At 42.6% G+C, this 13,648-nt stretch overlaps 1 protein-coding gene across 3 annotated transcripts in view; it reads left to right on the top strand.

The window, feature by feature from the left end:
• Window positions 1-13,648, top strand: part of LRP8 (LDL receptor related protein 8) — a 188,296-nt gene that overhangs the window by 144,277 nt on the left and 30,371 nt on the right. The gene's annotated exons all lie outside the window — the stretch shown is intronic.

Here is a 13,648-nt window from a genome sequence, read left to right as displayed (position 1 = left end):
GCCTGAACATCTTGTTTGCCTAATTTCAGCATGGAAACTGATTCCAAAGGGCTACATCCGGTTTCTTGTACAAACTAAGCACATCTCTGGGGAGTTTAGGTACTCTCAGTGCCATCTGAGGAGTGCTGTTGCTGCGCATGGCTATACATACAGTCATTTGCCAAGCAGTAACTTACAGAGTAATCTACTACCACCGCTCCTTACACCAGGCTGGAAGGGTAGGGGGTTGGATTAGGTACAAGTGTTCCTCCGCCCAGCTCTCTCAGCTCAGCTAATCAGCAGGAGGCCTGCTGGCTTGGACCAGTGGAGACATGGAGTTCACAGGGGCCGGGGGGGATGGGCTTAGCTGACAAACTCCATGTGGTAGCATTGGGCCTGGTTGTCCTCCCTACCTCCCACTGCCATGAGTGGCTCTGACACGCTGCAAAGCCCCTCCTTCATGTGATGGGAGATACAATTGTGCCCTTACTTGAAAGGTATCATCCTGCTGAGTAATATGGAAGGTGTTTGCCATCTTTCTACAACTGATGAGAAATTTTGGAAGCAGAGCAATAGTAAAGCTGTCCTCTTCATTTGGCAAGATGATACAGAGGACTGGCTTAGCTGGTGGCTACAGCACACTGTGACAAATCTGTACTTGCCCATAAAGAAAAAAAAGAAGAAGGCTAGTTTCTTCCCATATTAAAATGAGACATTTACTGCCTGTCTCCCTGGCCTGGAGGACTGATTTTAAGTACTCCCTGAACCATCTACTCTTTAGTTTTAACCAATGTGTACCATTAACAGGACACATCTTGTTTAATTCTACTCCAGAGACAAAGCCACCTACAGTTCAGTGGTCTCCTAGATTAAATTATCAATACTATTAATGGCTACAACTCTCTCTATTGATCTATTGAGTTGGGCATCCAAAGGGGTGTTTTTATCAAGGAAGGGAATCATTGAAGAGTAGCAGAAGCTTTAGATTGGTTTTACTGACAGCATCACTTACTAAAACTAGGAAAAGATTAAGCAGGTTCAATGCCCCTTCTTCCCTTCAGCTATTTCAGCATGAACCAGAGAAATATTGCACACTGTTTTTAGCATGTACTTGTTAGGAAGTGGCTGGATGAGGAAGAGTGGTGGCAGGCACCAGGCAGGGAACTCCCTAGGGATGCATCAAAGGAGGAAAGATCAGAGCCCAGGGAGCCCAGAAGTGGTGGTGGGAAACTGAGGACAGGTCACAGGGGGAAGGAGGGGAGGAGTGGTTGGATTCTGAAAAGGCAACAGACTAGTGAGCAAGAGGAGCCAAGGGCAGAAAGCAGTTCTGACTCTGCCAATGAAATATCCCAGGAGCTTGCTGCCCCTACTGTACTAAGCTCCGCTCCCCACTTGTCTCCAGTCCTGTTTGCCGGCATTGTTGTCTAGTGGTATGCTGTTTTCTTGAATAAAAGAGCTAACTTTTCTGCTTGTCTCTGCATCTCACAGTACGGCTTTATAGCATGCTCAAAGAGGTCTCTTAAAATGCCATGAGTGACTTCTCTGGAGTTGCCCTGCCATAGCACTACTGCCCAGCTTCCTAACTTCAAAGCACATTGGATCTTTCAAAGCATTCTTGTTTCGTCTCTGAGAAGCAGAAAAATCATTTCATAGGTTTTTTTGTTCTTCTGGTAGTAGGATTGTTATTATTTTATCACAACATGGGTACATCCTCTGTGACAGATTTATGGATGAGTGGAGGTATATCTTCTTTCACGATTTAGCCCGCAGGATAGCTCAGTCAGTAGAGCATGAGACTCTTAATCGCAGGGTCTTGGGTTTGAGCCTCATGTGGGACAAAAAGATTCCTGCACTGCAGGAAGTTGGACTAGATGATCCTCACGGTCCCTTCCAACTCTACAATTCTAGGATTTATTTTATTTTTTACTACAATCTCTATAATGCACTGCTGTATTAGTATACAAAGTGGTTTATAAGTCTTAATCTAAGGGCCGCAACACACAAGATGAAAATTTCCCACATAGTAGTCAATTCCATTTTTCTAAGCAGCGTGACTCTCCTGTGTAGATTTGTCATTTTGGATAAATGCACATGCATCTGTTTCTCCACAAGTATACACTGTGGTAAAATGCCTTGGCAAAATACACACACACACACACACACACACACACACACACACACTGAACAAACTATATGTAAGATCTATGGCCTTTCCTGCCTATCTAAAAGTGACTTCCACGTACCAAATTTTGCATGGTGAAGCAGCCATCATTTACCTTCCCAATAACCCTGTTTCCTATTTTGAATAACTGGGATGAAAGAACAGTAACTTGCTCCAAGCCTTCCTGGAGGTCCAAGGTCCTACTTTTCTGCTTCTGCACCTCCCTCAACCCAGTCCCTCCATTTCACATTAAAGAGAGTCATGCGGAGGACTTCTCTGTGCAAGAGAAACAGGAGCACCTGTGTCCCCGTTCTTTGGCAAGCGAGGTTGCTCTCATAATGTGCAAAGAAAAATTATTTGCCCAATTTAAGTGTCAGGCTGAATGCTCCATGAATGCACTGCTTTGCATTTAACTATGACAAACAGCTAATATGTTCATGCCAAAAGCACCCTCATTTCTGTTTGTGAGTGTGTGATTACAGGCAACCACAGAGACAATTTTATTTTATTTTTTGCCTCTTTGTTGTGAATCTGCAGGATAAATCTGAATATGAGATGAGGTAGTAACTAAAGAACAATTTCTCCTGCTTTCTAAGGAGCTCTAATACCTTAAGCAGTGATAAAGTAGCAGCTGGCACACTATGTTTTAATTTCTGAATAGCCAGGGCATAATGCACAGCATTAATCCTTCCAGCTGTCCAGTAGTTAAACAGCATGTAAAATCAATGGTGTAGTATTCTTTCCTGCCTTATCTTATTTATCAAAGACTTACACTTGATAAACCTGCAACTATTATTGTTTCCATCTCTGTGTTCCTTTTAGATTCTTCTGTGTTCTTTGACTGTGACAAAATAATGAAATGGGGGAATTTGGAAGAAACATTTTGCTCTAATGGCTTGGAAGAGAGCCAAGGGGCTATTCCAGTCTCCACTAGGCATAAGTTCAGATAATGAGATATGTATTGCTATAATGTTTAGCATCAGACTTCATATTTAGTTGGAAATACTAACTGAAGAGCCCATTACCTTGTATTTTACTTGAAAACTATTTTTGAAGATAATTTCTTCATAATGTCTCCTGTTTTCCTTCCACTCCTTCCCACGGGCCTTTTTCTCCACCTGTCCCAACCTTTTATGGGTAAAATTTGATGTGCCAAACTCCAGCTTTCTCCTGATTCTTCTCCTCTTTGCTTCAGTGGAGTTAATGACAAAATGTGCTAAATACTGGGGCTATTTAGGCCTTGAAATGCAGCAGTCTTCATCTCTGCCCTAGTGGAGAATTCCCATCAAGAGAATTAAATTAGCGGAAGTAGAAGTTTTATGGGGCGATGACCCCACTTACTTGTACTAGGAACAGTGCCTTATACATCATTATTCAGTAGAGTTGCACTGCTGGGAGTCTGTGTCTCAGTCGTTGTAGCTGCAAGGTTCTCTTACTGAATGAAGCAAGCTTTTCTTATTCCTTTTGATCAGCTTAGATTATTCTTATTCTGCTCATTGACTCAGAAGTTGACCGTGAGCGTAGAAGTTGGGAGGGAGTTTCTGCTCTGCTTCTGATAGATGGGTTTCCAGGGCATCCTCATCTCCAGGGCCTGTATCTGCTTGAGAATTTGAAATCCAAAATGTGTATCATTTGGATATGGGAGGATAGCATTTTTCAAAGGTTGTGCACCTATATATTCTGTTATGTACTAAGTTGAATAGGATCCAAACTGCAGCAGTCTGATTGGTCCTAGAACAATAGGATCCAAAAGGCAGCAGTCTGATTGGTCCTAGAACAATAGGATCCAAAAGGCAGTGGGGACTTCCGGGTTAGCGCCATTGGCAATGGCGGAATTCCTCTGATCAAGAGGAACCCGCTCCGCGAAAATCGGGTCTTGCCGCTGCGGCGAAGGCGGAGACCCTTCAAAAATCCCAGGCAGAGGAAGGCTGGGAACGTGGGATTCAGCTGACACCAGGAGCGCCCCCCCTACTCACAAGGAAACCCCTTTTTCGGGGATCCGAAGCAACGTGGGGTGAGCGGCGCGGTGTTTTGAATCGACCACTATTTTTACGGAGTGAAGCCACACAGCCATTGCCGGAGAGCGCTGACTTTTTCCTGTGGACAATTGGACTCTAAACAAGTACCCGTGAGTAGAATGGAAAATTGGATTAAGAAACATTTTAATTTGGCACTGAAGCGGGAAGGTTCTAAACAGGAAGTCCGCCTTCCGCTTTTGTAAATAGACTGAAGCAAAAATTGTGCAAGCTAAAGTCAGGAAAGTCGTATATAAAGGTTTAAAATTCCTCCAGTTTTAACCATCAAAACCCCTCTTGGAAGCAGGAGTAAAGAGGGGGAATTTTGATTGTTCAAGCCTGCAGGAGAGAGAGTAAAGAAAGATAAATTTCTACCGTCTCAAACCTGGGAACGGGGTGTCAGAGACAGAGATTTTTGGGGAAGTTCATTGACTGAATGGAATGCCTTTTGACAGATAGTTAAAGAAGAGAAACAAATTGATTCCAATGTTGCCTTTTGCATTTAAAAGAAACAAAGAATTTGAAAAATGAAAGTAATTCTCTTTTGTTGGACCTGCTTTCAAAAGATGGATACAAATAGAAATTGTCTCCTCTAGAGGGAGCTTGGAGTCTATCTGGGGATTTCACAGCTGTGGAGATTAAGATCGTGGGGCCAGACCCTGACCTTGAATAAAAATGTGTTTGGAAGAAGTTTTGGTGCTTGCTTTTTGCAAGACAAGCGCTTTGTTGGAGCAGATGCATGAGAAGATGGATTTGATGACTGTTGCAGTCAAAAATTTTGGACAAACAGTGAATATTTATACAGAAACCATTCAGGAGCCAACGCAGGAACCTGTTTTGACAGGGCAAGTGCAAATGCAGAAGATAATGGAGGAGGTTGCTGTTGAACCTCAAGTAACACAAATGGAGAGACCCGAGGCCCTGCAGGAGCATAAGCCGCTGTCCTTGAAGACTGAATTTGGAGTGGGCCGGGGGGGGGGTCTGGAGATGTGGGGGCCCTTAACTTTGGTGGGACTTTGAAACATGCTTTTAAATATTTTCTGTACTACACTGCTAACTGTGGGGAATGGGACTGTGGGGAATGGGCTGATCTGCTGAGGAGAGACGGAGATATTTTTGAGTTGGAGTATCCCCGAGACCTACTCCTCAACGAGAAAGAAAAGAAATTAAGAAAGAGATCAACAAAAGACAAGGTAAAGTGCAGGTACAAACAAGAAGAAGATCTGCAGAAGGGACATGGAAAAAACTTAAGAGCCTCGGACATAAGATTACCAGGTTGATGGACTAGATGGAATGGACAGTAAGGACTGACATAACCCGAGACCAGGAAGAAGAGACGTGGGAATTAGTGTAAAATTAATGAGCATTAGGAAAAAGGTTGGAATGAAAATATTTGGCTTTAGTAGAAAGGATATAAGGAATTATGTACAAATAAATATTAAGTTTTAAGCTTTAAGGTATTTTATGGTAAGATAAGGTTAAAATAAATTAAGGTAAATTGAATGACAGAATATAGTGAAAGATGGAAAGGATTTGCTGAGTTAATTAATAGGTTAGACTGTTAAGACAAATTACTCAATAAAAATTGAGAAAGATGGAAAGAATTTGCTGAAACAAATAATTAAACTAGAATACAAAAAGGGAGGTGTGAGGAGGTCGATGAAACAAGTAAATGAAAGATATGGAATATTGGATGTGTGTTTTTTTATTGTTATTGTTGTATTGGTTTTTATGTTTTTTTTCCTTTTTTGATGTATTGTTATGTATGTTTTGTTAAATTTTTTGTTGTTTTCTTTTTTTCTTTTTTCTGTAATTTTTGAAACTTCTAATAAATATCATTTTTTTAAAAAAAGAATCCAAAAGGCAGCAGTCTGATTGGTCCTAGAACAATAGGATTCAGAATGCAGCAGTCTGATTGGTCCTAGAACAATGCAGCAGTCTGATTGGTTGGCAGGAACCACCCAGTCATGCTCCAGATAGAAGTGAATCCACAACCTGATTGGCTTACTGTAGAATTCCGGAATTAGCCAATCATGTGCAGCCCATTGTGTAAATAATGTATATAAAGCAGATACTTTGAGGGGACTTTCATTCATTCCTCCTCACCACTATGAGCTGAATAAAGAGCATGAAATCACTTTGCGACTCTGAGTATATTTCATATTCATTATAAAAATGTGTCATTACTTTGTTTATATAATGCAAAACTGGCCTGTTTTTCATTAATTCATTGAATTCTTTTTAAAAAGTTCATAATAATACAACTTTTTAAAATTTACACTCAAACCTTCAATAACTACTCTTTTTAAGGCAGTTTTACAATTCAGTCAAAGCACTTGGGACGCAGGTGGCACTGTGGGTTAAACCACAGAGCCTAGGACTTGCCGATCAGAAGGTCAGCGGTTCGAATCCCCGCGACGGGTTGAGCTCCTGTTGCTCGGTTCCGTGCTCCTGCCAACTAGCAGCTTGAAAGCACGTCAAAGTGCAAGTAGATACCTTCCAGCGGGAAGGTAAACGGCGTTTCCGTGCGCTGCTCTGGTTCACCAGAAGCGGCTTAGTCATGCTGGCCACATGACCCGGAAGCTCCCACGGCCAATAAAGCGAGATGAGCGCCACAACCCTAGAGTTGGCCACGACTGGACCTAATGGTCAGGGGTCCCTTTCCCCTTTACCTTACAATGCCACACTGGCTGCTACAGTAGCTTTGTTAATAGTAGTCTGTCTAACTTGAAAAAGTCCTTCTTGCGTTCAGATAGGTTGGCCAGAGCATGAAATGAAAGCTCCTTCCTTGGCCCTAACTCCTTTAGCTCATGTCCTGCTTTCCAGCTCCACTTCTGGATAACTCCAGTACTTTGGAACAAGTAGCACAAAATAGTTAACAGAAGGTTATGTGGAAGTGAAGCGTTCTTTACTGATTCCAGTGGAGCCATTCTGAGATACCAGACTAGCCTTCATCAGCCATTGATTTGATCCAGTTCATTTTCAAAATGAGTAATGGTTCTTTTGCATCCACAGTGTTTCCAGGGAAATTGTTCCAAAATTTTACTCTATGCATTTCAGGAATATGTTTTCCTGCCACAGTTCATATCACCGGACCATGTTTTATTATGTGACAAATAATATTAGCTGTTTCAACATGCCATGCCATGTACCAAATATGTGAGCTAATAGTCAATTACACGCACAACCTCATTTGTTTCTGGGAAAGCTGTTGCGAAATTGCTAGTTTAGCTGACAAGTCTCATCCAGACTGGAGAATAAATGGGCACATACCAAAGCAATTCAGTACAAACTGAACATAACACTCTGGGAATGCTAATTGTTTGTAATGCTGCACTTGTTGTATTGAGGGGTAAAGTGCATTAAATAACCTGATGGACCATTTTGTGATTGGCAGATTGAAAAGAACTTGCCTGAAAAGCACCATTGCCTCGGAAACTATTTTGGGAAAAGTTATTTTCACAACAATACATTACCTGTGATATTTGTGAGGAGAATTGTTACCTTTATTGCATAGCCCAAAAGTGCTGTGGCATGTATATAAATGGGTTGATTGATTTACCAGTTAATTGGTTAAATTGGCTACAGTTAGTCAACTAAAAACAAAAGTAGGACATTTATAGCGGTTTATAAACTTTTAAACTTGATATGAACTCTCTAAACATTTATCATGCTTAAAAAACCCAACTGAAAAACCCCAAGGGTTTATTACCACAACCCATAGAGATGTAGTCATCTCAGGTAGTAGACTGGGATGCTATTGAAGGAGAGTTTCCCCTCCCCGCTCTTAAGTGCTACAGTCTCTCAGAGGTGACTTGCCAGTAGTGGAGTCAAAAGTGAGCAGAATCCCCCCTTCACTCTGACACCCCTTTCCCCTCTCTTTTTGACACCCTTTTCTCTCTCTCTCTCTCCTCCTTCCTTTCCTCCCAGTGGTTTGCAAGGAGAGAAACAGATCTCTCTTGCTAGCAGTCTGAGCTGATCCCTTGCAAAGGGCTTTTGAAATTAAGTCACATGTGGCAGTAGGACCATAGTTTGCCCATCCCTACATTAAAGTATGGTAATTTTGTCAAATTAGGAGTGCCACTCTTTGGACTTTCAGTCTCAAGTAGCAATATACCTAGCATCTCTTCTGGAGCTATTTTCCCAGTATTGTTCTCCCAAGGGTTAATGATCTGACTAACCATTCAGTCAAAGCACTTGTATGGAAATTTACAGTTAGAGAAGCTTTTTTTGCTTGTCCCTTCTTTTATTACAAAGCACTCTTAAGGAAAAGAATGCAAGAGACATCTAAATGCCCTTACATGCATATTGAGTCAGTGCTTTTTTTTCTTTCCTTCCATTTTCCCCCTCCACATACACACAGACAAATAACTGTTGGAAATGAGGTGCATTATGCCAGTTTTCATAATATACTCTTCTTAACTGCATCATTTCAGTTTTCTAGTGAACAAAACATGTATGGGGGTGTTTGGTCATAAGATATATATTGGTCTATAGATGAATAAATATGCTTCTCCATCTCTCTCTCTTTCTCTTCTACCCCACTCCACATTTTTCTTTCTTTTTAGAGGAAGAGGTAGGGAAAGTAAATCTGCATTATTGTTTACTGCTCTCATTTTAATGCTCCTGGTACAACTTTACTTGGTATCTAGGATCCTGAAGATTACTTTTGAGAGCTCTTTAAGTGACTTCTTCAACTGCAATTGCAGCAGCTCTTTCTTGGAACCTTGAAGAACAAAACTAAAAAGAAATCCATATCTTTCCCCTCGCAAGTAAATAAACTCATACCGTAATGTAATAGCAAAATCAAAGAAAGTAAACAGATGGCTTCTGTTAAAGCCAGCACATCTTATTTATGGTCATTTAGCATTGCATCCATTGGTTATTTGAGATGGCCTTTGATGTGAGAACACATAGGTCCATAAGCAGGCGCAGAGGAGATGAGGAAGAAGCAGTATATTAATTTGTATCAGCTGCTGGTGGAGGGTCATTTTTGTGCATATGTGTGGAATGGTCTTATTTGCATGTTTGGCAGATTTCAATAGACAGAGAAAAGGTATACAAGCAGAAGGAAAGGCGGAGATGAGCTAATGAAGAATGAAAGAAAGAAATGCTTGTTAGACCCACAGGAAAGAGAAATAAATTCACAGCTGAAGTTTATAAATTGCATCAGCCCTGCCAAAAAAAAAAAAAAGGAGGGTTGCTTATGCAAACTTTGCTCATTGATTTGTAATCCACTCAAATGAAATCTACAAAGGCAATTTCCTCTATGCAACCTGGAGTGCTACATTAGCAGCGTACAGTCACTGCATCTTTCACGTTTATCACAACTCTTTGAACTTTTCAGGAAAGCTTTTATCCTTGCTACCGTAAATTATTATCTAATAAGGGAATGAGGCTAGTGATCCAAGAGGGCTGCTGTTGAGCTATTAAGCAAGATGAATAGTTCAGTTGAAAGTGCCAATTAAGTACAGGGTACTTGGGGGAACCGAAGGGAGAGATGGCCACTCTCTGGCTGTAGGAAAGTGTTAGCTACGATGGTCATGGGTTGGATCATGTCTGCATGATCATGAAGTTCTGAAATCTTAGACTTCTGGCGGTTTGAAATAAGCACCAGAAGGACTGGCATTAAGGTATGTCACAAACCCCTTTGTATAGGAGACTGAATTACATGCTATGTAGCCCATGTGGACTTGTTTATAGGATTGAGGAGAGATTTCACAGCAACTTGATAATTCAGGATTGCAGTTCCAAAACCATCAGGCTCAATCTTGGAATACATGAACAACCCCCAAAGTATCTCTGATCCCCCTACAAAAACACAAGGAGCCCCCATCAGTATAAATACCATAATTTTTGCTCTATAAGACTCACTTTTTCCCTCCTAAAAAGTAAGGGGAAATGTGTATGCGTCTTATGGAGCGAATGCAGGCTGTGCAGCTATCCCAGAAGCCAGAACAGCAAGAGGGATTGCTGCTTTCACTGTGCAGCTATCCCTCTTGCTGTTTTGGCTTCTGAGATTCAGAATATATTTTTTCTTGTTTTCCTCCTCCAAAAACTAGGTGCGTCTTGTGGTCTGGTGCGTCTTATAGAGCGAAAAATATGGTAGGTTTGTGGAACTGTTGCCAAAGCCTTCTTCCACTCCTGACCCAGTTGGTGCAAAGCTGCTGCAATGCTGTTGTCTTTACGCTCAGCCTACAATCACAACAGAGGTGAGGGGAAAGTGCCCAGTTTTCTTTAGCGTCCTTCAGCCATGGGCTGGGGCGTTAGGCTGAGAAAGGCTGCTTTTCACTTAAGCAGACAGGAGCCTCCAAAAGAGCTGCTTGTACCACCAGGGCCTGTGGGCAAAAGCCAGAACTTACAGGTGTCTTCCCCTGCTCCTGAGGATCCAAAGGCCTCTCACAGCACCTCTCAAGCCCAGTGGTACAGGGAGTGTACCAGGTGGTAGGCTAAGGAATGGAGGAGGGAGGGAGTGCCTATCTTCAAGCCAGAGGGTTGGCCCCCTGAAGCTCTCAACAAGGGGGCAGAGCCCAGGAGAGGAAGTCTTGAGGCTGAGGCTTAAAAAGGCTCAGTCTACTCTCAAGCTCTTTTTGAACAAGTTGGTCACTTGGAGCTTTCTGTGGTCAGGCAATTCTTGCCCTGTAGAATCCAGCAGCAGACCAGAACACCTTTTGGGAGCTGGGGTGGTCAAGGTGTTAATTAAAAAGGAAAGTGCCAAGTCTTTTCTCAGTATTTCAAAGGAAGTCTCCGACTGTGTTTTTATAAGTGGTGGGAATTAGGTGGCTTGGCAGCTTTTAGCTGTAATGGGGAACTTAAAGAGATTCAGGGTCGGCCTTTGTCACACCATACCTGTCTTGTGCCTTAGCTCACTGCACTCTACTGTTTTAAGCTGTTCTTTCCCTGCTGACTCACTTCTGGCATTGGAGCCAAGCTTGGGAGAAGCAGTTAGCTCAGTGGGTTAGAGCATGGTGCTGATGATGCCAAGGTTTGATCCCTGTATGGGACAGCTGCATATTCCTGCATTGAAGTGGGTTGAACTAGATGATCCTTAGGGTCCCTTCCAACTCTACAATTCTATGATTTCTGTGAGTTTAAAGCAGCAGAGTATGGTAAAGTGAAATAGGAGGAGGATTTGGGCTTCTCTCTCCTCTTCTACTGCTTTTTACATAAAACATTAACCCACCCCCTGCCTTAAAGTCAAACAGGCATGTTTCATAAACACTTCTGTGCACAGTTTGACCCAATTCTGTGCACCTCTGTTCTGCAGTTCAGTTGCATATCACAGTCTTTGGGCACAAGCCACCTGATGCTGCAAATGAAACAAGGAAAGAAATTTAGAATTGAGGCTTGCATCTACGGTAATTAGATACCTTGGCATAAATAAAGACCAGTGGACCAGTTGTGGGGCTTTTTTAACAGCCTCCTCCAGCTTAACCCCCCTCCTCCATATTGTTATTATCTCAGCTACTAGTAAGCTGTGTGGGATCTCACTGGAATGGTACAGGAGGAGCAATGTTTACTTCAACTGTTAACAAAAAAATGCCCTCTTGCGCCAATTAAAAGAACTTGTTTCCAAGAGTGATGTTTCATGTTGCATAATTTGTAAAAGTAATCATTTCCCTATGGATCCTTGAAAGTGCTGAAGCAGAGGTGTGTGTGTGTGTGTGTGTGTCTTAATAGCGAAACAAATTACACACAGTTAAGACTTTTCAGTGGTAGCTGTTGATGGGGGGGGGGGTGAATTTGCTTTTGGTAACCTAAGTGACCATTAGTTCCCTGCCACTAGGGCACCTGGAAGTTTTAATTTGAACTACTTCCTCTAGTTCAACTTTGAATCAGGCATGCAGAGATTGCAGGAGAGAGAAAAATATCAATCCCAACTTTATAGCTCAGAAAACTCTCATTTGTATGCAAATGCCACGCGGTGACTTCTAGGGGAAAATTTCACTGTGTTGCAAAGGGGCTTATCAGTGCAACTCAGAAGCTAAATCCCTGCGTACCTCACTGAGCATTTGCCCTATGCATACCTCTTAATGTGTTCAAAACAAGACATGCTGTGAAATTCAGAAATCTACTTACGTTTGGAGGGGAATGAAATTGGCACTCATGAAGGGCCAGAGCAGAGTATACTGTAGTGCAGATAACAAGCCTGCACGGACTCGAGTCATCCCCTAGTCTTTAACTGGGGCATTCTGATATCTGGCCTCCCCAACTGGCTGCAGTGCTGTTCTCCAGCCTTTCTATGCAACTGATTTGCTCTTTTCCCCCCTCCAAATTTGTACAGTTGTTCCCTCTTACTGTTTTATTTGTTGTTGTTTAGTCGTTTAGTCGTTTCCAACTCTTCATGCCCCATGGACCAGAGCACGCCAGGCCCTCCTGTCTTCCACTGCCTCCCGCAGTTCGGTCAGACTCATGTTTGTAGCTTCGAGAACACTGTCCAACCATCTCATCCTCTGTCGTCCCCTTCTCCTTGTGCCCTCAATCTTTCCCAACATCCCAACTGTTTTATAGTGACCTGCAATTCTTGGACTACTCCAGTTACATTTGCCACCTTGCTGCTTTCATGCTGGAAAGAGATTTTGGACCATCTGGCCATTTTTTCCTTTAGCTCAGCCTCAGTGCTAGACAACAAGCCATTTTCCCATTTGCATGCATTTTGAAGAGCGAGCATGAGCAAATGAGACTGAAGTGTTCTCCCCCTCTTGATGCTCCCTTGGGGGAGGGGCGAATGCACATTGCAGGGGCAACTTCTTGAGTTCCTAGTTGCATATTTCATTGCGCAGCTGAAGGCTACTCTTCTCCCCCAGCCCCTTGACACTCTTGCACTCACTACAGACATAAAGATGGCACAGGACACGCCATCCTTTTTGGGTTCTTGTTGGGTTAGCAGGCACTAGCAAGGAGAGAAGTATTAAAATGAACCTTTCCTTAGTCGAGTATTCAAGATATATTTTATGACCCTTCTGATCACCTGGAGTAAACTGAATACCCCTTATTCATTTGTTTGCCATCTTTGAGACTCATCCACTTCTTCTTTGTTCAGTCCTGTAGCACAGTGTTCCACAACCTTGGGCCTCCAGCTGTTTTTGGACTACAATTCCCATCATCCTTGACCACTGGTCTTGCTAGTGAGGGATGATGGGAGTTGTATTCCAAAAACAGCTGGAGGCCCAAGGTTGGGGAATACTGCTGTAGCACACAATCAGGAATGCAAGAAGTATCCCTGGGAAAGACCAGTAACTGATTTCCCCCCTGGCGCTCTCTCTGCTGATGAGCAGGAAGCAGGCCATGGAAGCTGTGACCCTTTGGTTCTGTAGTTACCATTATGAATCGGGTTGGTGTTGGTACACCTTGTGGACCTTCCAGTCCCTGAAATAGAGGTGTATAGCTGTGCCCTTGGTGGTAGTGGATAAGAATGAGGATAGCAAGAGCAATCTCTATTATTTCTTTCAACAAGGAGCAGGTGGAAGCATCAGAATGGAACAGAGTAGGA

This window comes from Podarcis gaigeae (assembly GCF_964106915.1).
Source record: "Podarcis gaigeae genome assembly, chromosome: 6".
Taxonomy (NCBI): Eukaryota; Metazoa; Chordata; class Lepidosauria; order Squamata; family Lacertidae; genus Podarcis; species Podarcis gaigeae.
Note: the sequence above shows the minus strand (reverse complement) of the source record. Positions and strands in the feature narration are given on the sequence as shown.